Raw genomic sequence first — 14,173 nt, forward strand, 5'->3', positions numbered from 1 at the left:
CCTGGATTTTCCAGTGTATGTTTGGATCTAAAAGAATCCTCACTAATTCAACAGGTATAAACACATTTGGGGTGAGACCCCAGAGTTGGATAATATAATTCCCTCTTTCCAAATAACTCAAAAAATATTCTGAATTAAATAAATTGTGGTAGTCCTGATTTGTTACTCAGGTTTGGAATATTAGGATCCTCAGCGTTTTAGACACTGTTATTGTGTTAACTTCACCCTATATAGTGATAGATATAGAAAGAGTAGTGAAGTCTAAGTAATCATCATTACTGGCAGCTGCTCTATATTTGTCTTGTCATTGGGAAATAGTTATATACTGAACTTGCAGTGAGTATAACTATTGAGAATGCGTGTCCCTATTTCAACTGATAGTGCCGCCCTGGGGAGTTAACCACAATTGATAAACCAGTATTTATTCCGTTATTGCTTTATTTGATACCTTTATATAAGGATATTGGAAAAGTGCTGCATGTAGGATACTTTGTATAGTAAGGCTTCTAAGAATGTGAACACGCTAGATGAATACCAGTCTGAGTTTATTTATTATAAAAGAATCAGAATGTGATTTCCCAGGGGACGGTATATATCTGGGGATCTCGGTTCCTAAAGGACCACTGGTGAACTAATTTTAATTCGATATGTAATATTTACAAAGTTCTAATCAGTCCATGCCCCCCAGTATCTATTCAGTTGCTGCGCTGTATAATACTTATTGTAGAGATGTTAGAGGAGTGCTTGGTGTAAAATACTTTGTACAGCAATGATCACCGTTCCTAAAGAACCGTTGGTGACCTGATTTGAATCAAATGTATAATTTTTAGAGATCTGATCTATTCTTCCCTTTACATAAACAGCTTTAGTGATACCCCCATCAATCAGTATATTTAATATATCTTGTATACGATTTGGTTAATACGTCACTCACTTTACTGAATGTTGCCAGTTAGTCCCGTATTTGATACTATTGTCACTATTAGATTACTTATATTGTCATTGATACAATGGGATCACTGGGAAAGGCAAGAATAGGATAATATACTAAATCTGACAGGTTCCCCAGATGGATTGTCCTGGTGTTACCCTCGATTGGCAGCTGGAAGTGTCACTGTCTAGTTTAGGGGGGAAAAAAAGAAGCTAATCTCCCCCCTTCCCCTTTGTTTTATTTGGGTATGAGCGCAATAAACTTAGAGGTTACTGTGATATTGTAGGTATATGGCTAGCAGTTCCGTATCCTAAGTGGTACTATAAACTTTTTTTCCCACTTCTCAAAATATCTATTTACGGTACTAGCGTTACAGAGTAACCATTAGAGGAATACTTAGCAGTGAAAATTGCTATGCGGTATACAAATTAAGTCTACTTTCCCCAGGCACACTTACAAACATATCGGTTTAAATTAAATTCTAATAACTCATTCGTTCACAAATCACACTGCTGGTTAGTTTAAAAAGGAGAAAAATTCTCCCATAGCCCTGACATGTTTCGCTACAACGGCTTTGTCAAAGGTGGGGCGCCCGCCATTCTTAGGACTTTTTATTGGCCGGTCTGAGGGAGGCTTGTCCCCATTCTGCTGACCTGATTGGTTCTACACCTCTCACATTCAATAGGTAGGGAGAGAGGTGTGTATCTTCGTCACTTATTAGTTTTGAATCACCCAATTGTGGTTGAGATATACGGATTACACTCTAGCATATTCCTAATGCGAAGTTTAAAATTGTAAGCATAAGAGGGGATTATGATACCTGGTAAATCCCCTTAGGGAACAATTCTATTCATTAACTTCACTCTATTGCGTAAATTCATGTGTGTATTTTATATTTTCCATATACTGTTCCCGTGCTTTGCTTATTGGGGCTAGATGGATAAGAAGAGAATAATTCAGTGGGAAAGAAAAAGCAAAAACTGGTCAAAAAATATTAATACTAATAATTATACTAACCCAATACCAAAAATCAGGGGCAGGGTTCCAGGTTTTACCTTTCGTGATTTTATGTTCACGGAATATGTATTCCATTGTGATCAAGTGAGAGGGGGTTCATACCCAAAGGGGTCATGTTTCGTGAGGATAACATGTGTGATTGATTGTGAGTCAGGGAAGAGGAAATATTGTGGCCATCATTGCCTTATTTTAGTGACATTAAATTCAGTGTATGCAAATAAATTTAATTGTGGATATACGTTTAAATCCCAATCTGAAGGACAAAACAAAATTACCCTGAAATAGGGTGGATCCGGAGTGCGTGCTGGGACTATATATATTCTAATATGTCTCCATGACGTAAATGTCATAATGGCGAAGTGAAAAGATTGTAAGGACAAAAAAGGGTGAGCAGTCAAAGAAAGTGAATTTACCTAAATGAACTAATATGATAGTCCAGTGCTAATAAAGTGCAGTGATTGGTGAAACAAATAAAAGGGGAAAAAAAGGGTGAATGTGTCTGAATTTTTTAAATATATATATGGTGAAACTATCCCAATAATCAAAAAGTGATACGTTAAAATGATAGTGTATCTGTAGATGACCTCTGTATCCACCTCTTTCTTGCACAGTCCAAATTGGTTTTAATATTGGTGTATCAACAATTGTGTCAAAATTAACTGACACAGTTGGTTTGTAATTTAATACATTTTTTCATCACTTATAAAAAAATGTATATTACTCTCAACTTAGTATTATTACCGCGATTAGGTATGTATGAATTTTTATCCATGTCTGCATTGTTAGGCTATTCATAAGGCATATTTTAACCCGGGTTTGTCAGTATAGATATCAAAATATTTATCCAATATTTTTGTTTATATCTAATTTTAGCTCAAGAGTTTTGGTTTTACAGAAAACAGTAGTAATTGTTCTGTTCATTTAACCCTTTAGGATATACACTGTCTAGTAGTAGGTATATCCATCTACATTCTGCTCTTAATAGGGCCTGTTCAATATTGCCCCCTCTAATGCCCAAGGATATCTTTTCTATTCCTTGGCATTTGAGCTCTCTCGGATTGGAATAATGGCATGTCAGAAAGTGAGATGCCACCGAAGATATGGGTGCCGTTGATGTGGAGCAAGACGCAGAAGAGGACTCGGCCGAGGACGTTATGGAAGAGGATGGAGTAGGAGGAGTAGAGGAGGTGGCAGCAGGCCTGCCTGCAAGTCGTGGCGGTGTCACCAACTCCTCTGCAGAGCCACGCATTCCATGCTTGGCAGCCGTCAGCAGGTTTACCCAATGCACAGTGTAGGTGATATACCTGCCCTGACCATGCTTTGCAGACCAGGTATCAGTGGTCAGATGGACCCTTGCCCCAACACTGTGTGCCAGACATGCCATTACTTCGAGTACAGGTTGGGGATTGCCTTTTGTGCAAAGAAATTTCGGCCGGGTACCTTCCACTGCGGTGTCCTAATAGCTACAATTTTTTGGAACGCCTCAGACTCCACCAGCTTGTATGGTAAAAGCTGGAGGGCTAAGAGTTCAGTCAAGCCAGCTGTCAGATGCCGGGCAAGGGGGTGACTTTGTGACATTGGCTTCTTACACTCAAACATGTCTTTGACAGACACCTGACTGTGGGCAGATGAGCAGGAACTGCTCCGGAAGAGAGATGGAGTGGTGGATGGTTGAGAGGGGGCAAGGAGGACAGCAGTGGTTGACGTGGCTGAAGATGCTGGACCAGGAGGAGGATGGCGGCTTTGAGTTTGTGTGCTGCTTGTACTCATGTGTTGATCCCATAGGCGTTTGATGTGCGATCATGTGCCTTCGCAAAGCAGTTGTACCTAGGTGGGTGTTGGACTTCCGACGACTAAGTTTCTTTTGGCACAGGTTGCAAATGGCATCGCTGTTGTCAGAGGCAGACACACAAAAAAAATGCCACACTGCTGAGCTCTGTAATGACTGCATTCTGGTGGTGGCAACAGCATGCGTTGATTGGCGTGCTGTCTGGCTGACCCCGGGTGCCGATGCATGCCACTAGCTCCTTGCGATGACCTCCCCCTGCTTCCAACTCGTCTCCTCCTCCTCTCTGTCTCCCCATCTGAACTTTCCCCCTCTTCTTCTTCTCTTCTAGCGGGCACCCATGTGACATCCACGGACGCATCGTCGACATCAACTGATTCACTTTTATCTGACAACTCGGCAAAGGAAGCAGCAGCGGGTACAATATCATCACACCGTACATCCATGTGTGTAATGCTGCCTGACTGAGACATATCCCTGTTATCTACATCCTCTGGCAATAATGGTTGCGCATCACTATCACTCATTTCTTCCAACTGTGTAAATAACTCCTCTGACAGATCAAGTGAAGCGGCTGTGGTGCTAGTGTTGATGGTGGCGGCAGGCGGGCGAGTGGTAACTTGAGGTGTCCGAAGATAAGCTGGAGGAGGATGGTGCGTCAAGGTTCCGAGCGGAAGCTGTAGAAGATTGGGTGTCCTGCATTAGCAAGTCAACTATGTCCTCAGAACTGTTAGAGTTCGGGGTACGTGGCCTCTGAACACTGGGCATTATTCTAGGGCCAAAGCGAATCACAGCACCACGACGGCCCCTGCGGGGTGGCCTGCCTCTGCCTGTCATTTTTTTTTCCGATTAGTGGTACTATGCGTGCAAGCTACTGTGACAACAGAGATGAGTGGCACTGTGCACTGGCGGAAGTTGGCAGAGTAGACGCTGTAGGCCTGACACACACGCTTGCAGACAACTAACTGCTATTCAATCTATTACAGTCAAAATTGTATTTTTTTTTTAAATGTACACTACTGTTACACCAGATATGAGTGGTGGCACTGGGCAAGTGGGCACAGTATACGCTGTGAGCCTGATACACATGCTGGTAGGCAGACAACTGCAATTAGATTAAACAGAAAAAAAAAGCAGACTGATGTTCTAGCCCAAAAAAAGGCTTTTTGGGTAGCTGTCCTTACAGCAGAGATCAGATGAGTCCTTCAGGACTGTAGTGGACACTGAATACACTAGCCTAGCTATCGATTTCCCTATTAAATCAGCAGCAGCTACACTGTCCCTCCTCTCACTAAGAATGCAGCTTCCGAATGAATCTAAAATGGATGCTGTCCAGGAGGTAGGAGGATCTCGGAGGGAGGGTCTGCTGCTGATTGGCTGGAATGTGTCTGCTGACTGTGAGGTACAGGGTCAAAGTATTACTCGATGATGACGAATAGGGGGCGGATCGAACATCGCATATGTTCGCCCGACACGTCGAACGTGAACAAGCTATGTTTGCCGGCGAACTATTCGCGACATCACTGCTTACGGTACTTGCAGCTTTCTCACTACACAGTTTCTTGTAGATCTGTTCACTTCCCACACAGGTCCAATTCGGCCTCTATTCACAAAGAGTTCTTGCAGCTCCAGTAGTTTAGCAAATTCAGCTGTAGTTCAACGTGGAATTAGTGATTTTATCCACGTCCCATCTGGGGTGCCAAATGTAGAATCTGCTAACTTTTTAGTTACGGTTTCCTCACTAATATTACCTTTATCTTAGGAAATCAGGATGCTGCTTGATGAAATTATATCTTTTATTAGACAGAAAATAAGTATTTACATAGAAACAAGTTACTAACTAATGTAAGGTTAGGGAAGGTGGAAAGGGGAGAGAAGGGAAGAGTTGAGTGATAAGAGCGTAGCCTACATACAATGGCAACTTACTAACTTATATAGTCATTCATTCTCACACAGCCCAGCCCACACTCAACTGTAAATTATTCAGTCAGAGACAAGATGACATTAGATCAGTGGGGGTAGAACGTCACTTCTTTAGGTTATTGGTGAACAGAGATAGAATCAGGGCCTTGTACACCATCTGTGCTGAAAAGGCCATCTGTGCTGAAATGCTAAATGTAAGGGTTGTAAAATGTCTTGGTGAATCCTGTGGGAAATCTGATGAACCACTGTATGTAAACAATAGTTTAAAAGGATACAACTGGTTTTCACTTATATTTGTCTTGTCACGTCTGAACTGGAAAAGTTGGTAACTGTAGGTCAGTCTGCATTTAACCCTTTGTATCCTTGATGTTGTAGACAAATATCCCTTAGCATTTCAATATCCAATAATGTCCATGGAAATAACAGTCTGATATTAAAGTTAGGTGTGTTCATAAAATACAACAGGGCGGTTCTTCGTAATAAATTGTGGTTTCTTCTTAAAGTGGTTTCAGATAGAAATATTAATCAGGAAATTGTTTGTTTTCTCTGCCCCAATCCTTCTTCTCATAAAGAACGTCTGTTGCACAACTTGGATGTTGTGCGTGGTCTAATATTCTACCTACAGGCAACTAAAGATTTTCGCCAGTCTTCTGCCCTGTTTCTCAGGAAAGCGTAAGGGTCAAAAGGCTACTGCTACTTCTCTTTTGCTCAGGTTGAGAAGTATTACAGTTTATTCCACTAGGGCTTTCTCCTCTTCTTGGGCTTTCAAAAATCAAGCTTCTGTGGAACAGATTTGCAAGGCTGCAACGTGGTCCTCTCTGCATATTTTTTCCAAATTTTCCAAATTCAAGCGGTTGTGCCTTTTGTTTAGGTCTGCTTGTCTTGTTCTCCATCTCCCCCACTAGTAATTGAATGACATTGTGGACTCTCCATATCTTAGGAAAAAACTAAATTTATTCTTACCTGATAAATTTATTTCCTTCCAGATATGGAGAGTCCACGAACACACCCTTTATTAAGACTTTTTTTTTTTTTTTACTAAACCTCAGGCACCTCTACACCTTTGTCGTGTTCCTTTTAAGAGGCAGAGAGAATGACTGGGGATTATGGGTAGGGGAGTGACACTTAACAGATTTGCTGTGGTGCTCTTTGCCTCCTGGCCAGGAGTGATATTCCCACTAGTAATTGAATGACGTTGTGGACTCTCCATATCCGGAAAGTAAAAAAATATATGCTTACCTGATAAATTTGTTTAACAACTTTCCAATTTACTTCAGTTATCAAATTTGCTTTTTCCTAACTTTTATTGAAGGGTAAAACTAGGTAGGCTCATAAGAGCTCAGGAGTGTCCACGTGTCATTAGTACCATGGCAGCAGAGTTTTGCAACATTGTATAACAAAGCTACAAATAATGTTGGAAAACACTGCTGCCATAGGGTACTAAATACACGTGCACACTCCTGAGCTCTTATGAGCCTACCTAGTTTAACTCTTCAATAAAAGAGAACAAGAGTACAAAGCAAATTTGGTAACTGAATTAAATTGGAAATTTGTTTAAAATTGCTTGCTCTATCTGAATCATGAAATTTTAATTTTGACTTTACTGTCCCATTAAAAAAAAAAAAAAAAATGCCTGAAATTTTGATTGGGGGGGGGGCTAGCCCCCCTAATTGAATACCTCTGTAATGTTAGATGTAGCAAAACTGACTGATCATACCTGAAATAACAAATATCCAGGGGGGCTGACTGGTTACCACCCACGCACACGCGCACACACATACACATATACACACACCCATACACACACACACCTATACACACACACCCATACACACACACACACACACACACACACACACCCATACACACACACACCCACACACACCCATACACACACACACACACACCCATACACACACCCATACACACACACACACACACACACACACACACCCATACACACACACACACACACACACACACACACACACCCATACACACCCATACACACACACACACACACACACCCATACACACACACACACCCATACACACACACACACCCATACACACACACACACCCATACACACACACACACCCATACACACACACACACACCCATACACACACACACACACCCATACACACACACATACACACACACACATACACACACACACATACACACACACACATACACACACACACATACACACACACACACACACACACACACACACACACACACACCCATACACACCCACACCCATACACACCAAGTCATTAATATAATTTGCTTGTATGCTAGATCTAATGAAAACAACTATTGATCTAGCCTGATCTAACCAACTGAATGAAGTTTGATTTGGGGGCTAACCCCGCTGAGGTATTTTTGAAATAAAAATTCCATTTTTTTCTTTTTTTTTTTTTTTTTTAAGGTTTAGCAATACAAATTTTTACTATTTATTTTAGTATTTGATTTATTCGCTTCATATGTGCTTTCTTATTTATTTTTTATCTGCATGTAATGTATACATCTCATTTACATACTTAGAGATAGAAAGGTCCAAAATTAAATATGCATGAATGCATTTCAATTTTAAACAGAAGCATTTTTGCAATCTACTTACATTAGCAAAAAAAATTATAGTAAGTTATAATTTTTCAGTGGCATATGCACATATGCTATGAAGGTTCAGGCACCAGCATACAAACACCACACTTCTTTCTCAGTTGTCAGTAGCTTGTATCACGCAAATGAAATCTTCACACACAATACACTCCAGCAGCTCTCGAAGCTTGAATACTGATGCAAGGGCACTTAACAGCATATGTACTGAAACAGTGTAACTTTTGCTAGAAGCCTTTTTGCAATAAACGTCCATTTAAAACTGAAATGCACATGTCAAATTTGACCTTTCTATCCCTTTAAATTCAGGGAATGCCCCATTGTGAGATATCTTAGTCTGAAGGTAAAAACAACCTCTTCATAATTCCAAATGGGGTCGTCATAGTACTGGCAAAATAATTAATTTTAATTATTTATTTTAGATGGTGGGGATGGGAAATGTTTACCCAGACAGGTGAAGAAGAAAGTAAGAGATTAGAAATGTCCTATATATGCATCAAGGCGACAACTTTTAAATTGAAATCTAACCAGAGTTATTTGAAAAGTATAGATCCAAAGCTTGGGTTTCCTGCAGTTTTAAATATTTAATTTCAATCTAATGTATTTAAACATTTTAGTGCCTCAGTTACCCAATGTCTGGGTAAATTCCCCTTTACCAGTTAATAAACCAAATCAATAGGCACAGCAGCCAAACACTAGATCTTTATATAAAAGCACTATTTGCTCAGAGCTGCATGCTTGCACAATATGATAAACCTATAGGTTCCAGAAAAAGATAAGTGCTTTTGGGCATATTTATTCACTCCTCTGACTTTAAAGGGACATGAAACCCACAATTTATATTTATCCAAAAATGTTATTTCATGATTGTGACTGAGCATGCAAGTTTAATCAACTTTCTAATTTACTTTATCACATTTTATTTGATCTCTTGGTATCTTTTGTTGAAAAGCAGGGACTAAAGCTCAGGAGTGTGCATATGTCTGGAGCATTATATGGCAGTAGTTTTGCAGGAAGAATATACATTTGCAAGATCACTATTTCCTGCCATGTAGTGATCCAGACACCTACCTAGTTGGTGGTTTCATATCCAAAAGGGACACTGTTCTATAAGATTTGTTTCCCCTTAGTGTGTTCCAAATCGATCTATCTAGGATTGTAGTAAACATCCATAAGCAAGATATAGACATTTCCATGGAAACTTTACTCTTTTGAATTGTAAATGTGTAGACCTGGCTGATGATAGTTTATTGCTTTTAGTCCGGTGATTGTGATGACCTCTTGTTCTGAGTTTGAGTGCAATAACACATTATTTTCAGAGCGGTGCACATAAATGCATCTAAATATGTGTCCTTGGCTAATTGCAGGTTTAGAATCTAGTTAAAAACCTACGCTGAAAGCAATTTTATATATTTTACATAAAGTTAATGAGCAAGATGCCACAATAAAAGAAATGCTGTGCACAAAAATGCAATTGAATTGATGCTCCAAAATGTTACTATGGATTTTTATAGTAAAAAGTAAACATGATGAACAAAAATGTAATTAACATATACATACACACATATGCATATATATATATACACACACACGCATATATATATACACACACATATATATACATATATATATATATATACACATACACATACACATACACATACACATACACATACACACACACACACACACACACACTTATGCTTTATTTAGTTTCTTGCAACTACATCCTTGTGGAGTCAAAACATATATTCACATGCTGCGTAAAAACGAATCTCAAGGATAATGCACTGCTGCCATCTATCAGCAATGTTGTGTACGTGTAATTATAGTTCTAGAATATATTTCTTTATTACTGAAAGGACTATTGAACACTGCAAACTTTCATGCACCTCACTCTAAATATAGGTGCCAACAATTTGAAATGTAGGTTTCCCTGCAAATGAGAGTTGCTGCACGTGTGCAATTATGTCAGCATTGGAATGAAGTGACAACTAATTTAAGGTGATGTTACCCATGACTAGAGGGAGGCAGGAATAACCTCAATACTATGCTCATAAAATGTTTTTAATGTTCATTTTAAAATGTTTTGTTTTACATATTAGTAAAGGAATTGTATTTACATTTGGATTAGTTCAGTAGTTCGTGATTTTGTTAAAAAAAAAAGTTAACATGCATATAGTGCAACATACTTACATATACTGCATGCAAACAATAAAGTGGCTTGTTGATGTGAGCTTGTCTTGTAGACTTTAATGTAACCTAAAGCTAAATATTGAGTATAATAAAAGAGCTATACAATTTTTCACAATTATTTGTTAAAGCAAGTTTATACATATACATTAAAGAGAGCATGATTTCTTCTAAACCTTTCATTTTTACATAGCTTTTCTATAGCCAGTGCTTAAAGGATTACTTTCTGTTATAATTTTTAAGCTAAACAACTAACATATTAAAGTTAATAAACATTAATTAAAACCTACTGACCTATATTTTCTCCAAAACGAAGTTTCATAACGTTCTAAAAGTTATATCTTTTATTCGCCGATGATGTCACGTTATCCTGCCCACTATTTTCAGCACTGCATGTTCAAAATACTTAAACCAATAACTTTGTGTTTAAAGCGCCATTTTGAAACTTAGGTATTGTAAACGGATTGGTACAGAGCAAAGGATACCCACGGAGTGGGTTTGGAAAACAATTAAATTTGCAGACAAGATTTCTGATATACGGTAGAGATATGTTAATGAAATGCTATTGATAAAAAGCGTATTTGGGGTGGTTAGTTAGTAACAGGCATAGAAAATATTTACTTACAGTTGCCCTTTAAAGGCATATGAAACCCCAAAATATTATTCTGGCATTCAGACAGCATAACATTTAAAAAAAAGTTTCCAATTTACTTCTATTATCAAATTAGCTTTGTTCCCATTAAATGCTATGTTGAAAAGATACCTAGGTAGGCATCTGGAACACTATATGGCTTTAAATAGTGCAAATGAATAATATTCTTGCAAAACTGCTGCAGTTTTGTGCTCCAGGAATGGGCCGGCTTCTAAGCATACATCCCTGCTTTTCAACAAATGATACATTTGTGACAAAGAAAAATTAATGATAGAAGTAACTTAGAAAGTTATTTAAAATCACATAAATGTAGCCACCAATCAGCAAGTGTTAACCAAGTGTTGAACCAAAATTGGGCCAACTCCTAAGCATACATTCCTGATTTTCAAATAAAGATACCAAGATAACGAAGAAAAATTGATAATAGGAATAAATTAGAAAGTTTCTTAAAATTGCTGCTCTATCTGAATCGTGAAAGAAAAAACTTGGCTTTCATATTCCTTTTAATTTAATCCCATTATTTTGTTTGCGTACGTGCTAGAACCTATTAAGTAACTTTGTGCATTGTCTGCATCTTTTACGTTTTAATAAAGCTGCTACTAGAAGAGCAAATTAGCTATTATTAAATCAAATAACTGTACTTTTCATCCCCAGTCCATCACATTATAAAGCTATTGGAGAGCCAGGTAAAATGTCAGACTATGAGCTTATTGCCTTCTGGCCTTATGTATGAGTTACAGCTTTTAGTGAAGAGATGAGCACATTTATTAGTCTTGCACCTCCATTGTTTAGGCTCTAATTCTGTATTTGTTATATAGTTTGTTGGGGGGTGGTTATATTTCAACGTTTAGTGATGTACAACAAAAATAATTTTACACTCTATTTAATGGTGGGTAAGGTTGTGTTTTTTTTTTTTTTCCTTTTAAGTGACACTGTAATAAAAAAAACAACTTGGTTTAAATCGATTAAACATTTATAAATAAAACACTTTTAAATGCACTTTCATTTCTAAATAATTACCGTTTTGCCGCAATTTCATTTAGATTTTTTATTAATTTTGAAACCCACTCCATGGGTTACTGCTGCTGCTTGTCCAATCTGGGCTAAAAACCCAGGTTTGAATATGGCGGCACTTAGCCGTGATGCTCATGAGCAGGCACTACTAACGTCATTGTAGATGTCATTTACTGGAAGTCTATGATGAATTTAGGAGACCCGCTCAAGAATTCTGGATCATGTACTGCCCATATTTGTGGGTTTGGTTTAGTGACGTTATTGCCGAAAACTAAAATAATATTTTATAACGATAAGAAGCATCGTTGGAGAACAAAAGTAGGTAATTTTAGCTTATATTTAATTGTTGGATACAATTTGTGTTCCGTTTATGTGCAAAAAAAAAAGTTTGTATTCCTTTAAAAGCAGAGTAATGTCAAAATGTAAGTAATCTAAAGTTGCTGCTGTGGTGGTGTTTTTTTGTGTTTGAATTCTGTTTTTGTTTTCTTTTCTTTAAATGATCAGTTTTGTATGGTTCATACAGCATTGTGTTTGGGATACAGTTTTTTTAGTTAAGTTCAGCCATACATAACTGGCTATGCCTATGCTATTAAACCTACAGTAGTTAATATTTAATCAACATTGCAGGTATTTAGAACTGTGTAATCTGACAACTGATATAGAAGTAGCTAAATCCCCTTTGAACAACGCTAGGATTGACTTTCACTTTAAACGCTAGGATTAACTATTGAAACAAACAAAGGGGACTTTCATTCATGAAGTATAAAATACTTCATGTAGAAAGCTCCTTTATTTGTTTCAACCGATCGCTGTTCTTAGCTGCTACAGCAGCCCACGGCTAAAAAAATGACGTCTTCACCTCTTAGCCAATAGCCGTGCGGTAAATACGGCTTGGTGCCCATGGGAGCAGGATTTACCGCACGGCTATTGGCTAAGAGGTGAAAACGTCACCTCTTAGCAAAAAATCTTAACTGTTGGCTGATGTAGCAGCTAAGAACAGCGATCGATTGAAACAAATAAAGGAGCTTTCTATACAGTATCTTATACTTCATGAATGAAAGTCCCCTTTATTTGTTTCAATAGTCAATCCTAGCATTTGTACAATGCTAGGATTGACTTTCACTTTAAGAGACACTGGTTATAAATCTAAAAAGTAACAAATTGGTATTTACAATGCATCAGTTATACTTCCAAGTAATGTAATGAGTAGGGCACCAAGGATAATGTTTTCTTTTTTGTGTGCACAAATTGCATTCTTAATTTATACCTATCTTATATGGGTTAAAAGGACAGTCTAGTCAACATTAAACTTACATGATTTAGAAAGGGTATGCAATTTTAAACAACTGTCCAATTCACTTTTATCATCAAATTTGCTGTGTTCTCTTTGTATAAACTATAAAGCTAAACCTAGGGTAGGCTCATATGCTAATTTCTAAGCCCTTGAAGGCCGTCTCTTATCTCAATGGTTTTGACAGTTTTTTTTTTACAGCTAGAGGTGGTTGGTTCATGTGCGCCATATAGATAATTTTGTGCTCACACCTGTGGAGTTACTTATTAGAGGGCACTGATTGGCTAAAATGCAAGTCAGTCAAAATAACTGAAATAAGGGGGCAGTCTGCAGAGGCTTATATACAAGGTAATCTGAGGTAAAAAGTATATTAATATAACAAATTGTTATTTTCTCACTGTTTAAAAGTAATAACTGGTAGCTTTTTTTCATAATGTAATATTATATTCTTTCTGCAGACTTGTTCTGGCATTATACCCACTATATTTAAAATTAGATTGGAGCACCATTGGAGTCCTAGATCTAACTTCTTGTGTCCTATGGAAATTTATGATCTGGTTTTAAAAGCTATTGTAATAGAGCAAACAGAGAGCAATTATTATTCACAGCTACTGGAGTGAGACTTGTTTGTGAATATTGCTTGTAAGTATTACTACATGACTATTTATTCAGGGGTTCTTTGCCATTTAAATAACCAAATATTTTTCCATGAAACTGCAAGACAGTCAGTTGGATC

The 14,173-nt window shown here is 37.8% G+C and overlaps 1 protein-coding gene across 2 annotated transcripts in view; it reads left to right on the forward strand.

Moving 5' to 3' along the window:
- The window catches only part of LOC128659377 (maternal DNA replication licensing factor mcm6), a 232,207-nt gene that overhangs the window by 55,131 nt on the left and 162,903 nt on the right, over nt 1–14,173 (forward strand). The gene's annotated exons all lie outside the window — the stretch shown is intronic.

The sequence above is a fragment of the Bombina bombina genome, chromosome 5 (assembly GCF_027579735.1).
Source record: "Bombina bombina isolate aBomBom1 chromosome 5, aBomBom1.pri, whole genome shotgun sequence".
NCBI classification, from domain to species: domain Eukaryota; kingdom Metazoa; phylum Chordata; class Amphibia; order Anura; family Bombinatoridae; genus Bombina; species Bombina bombina.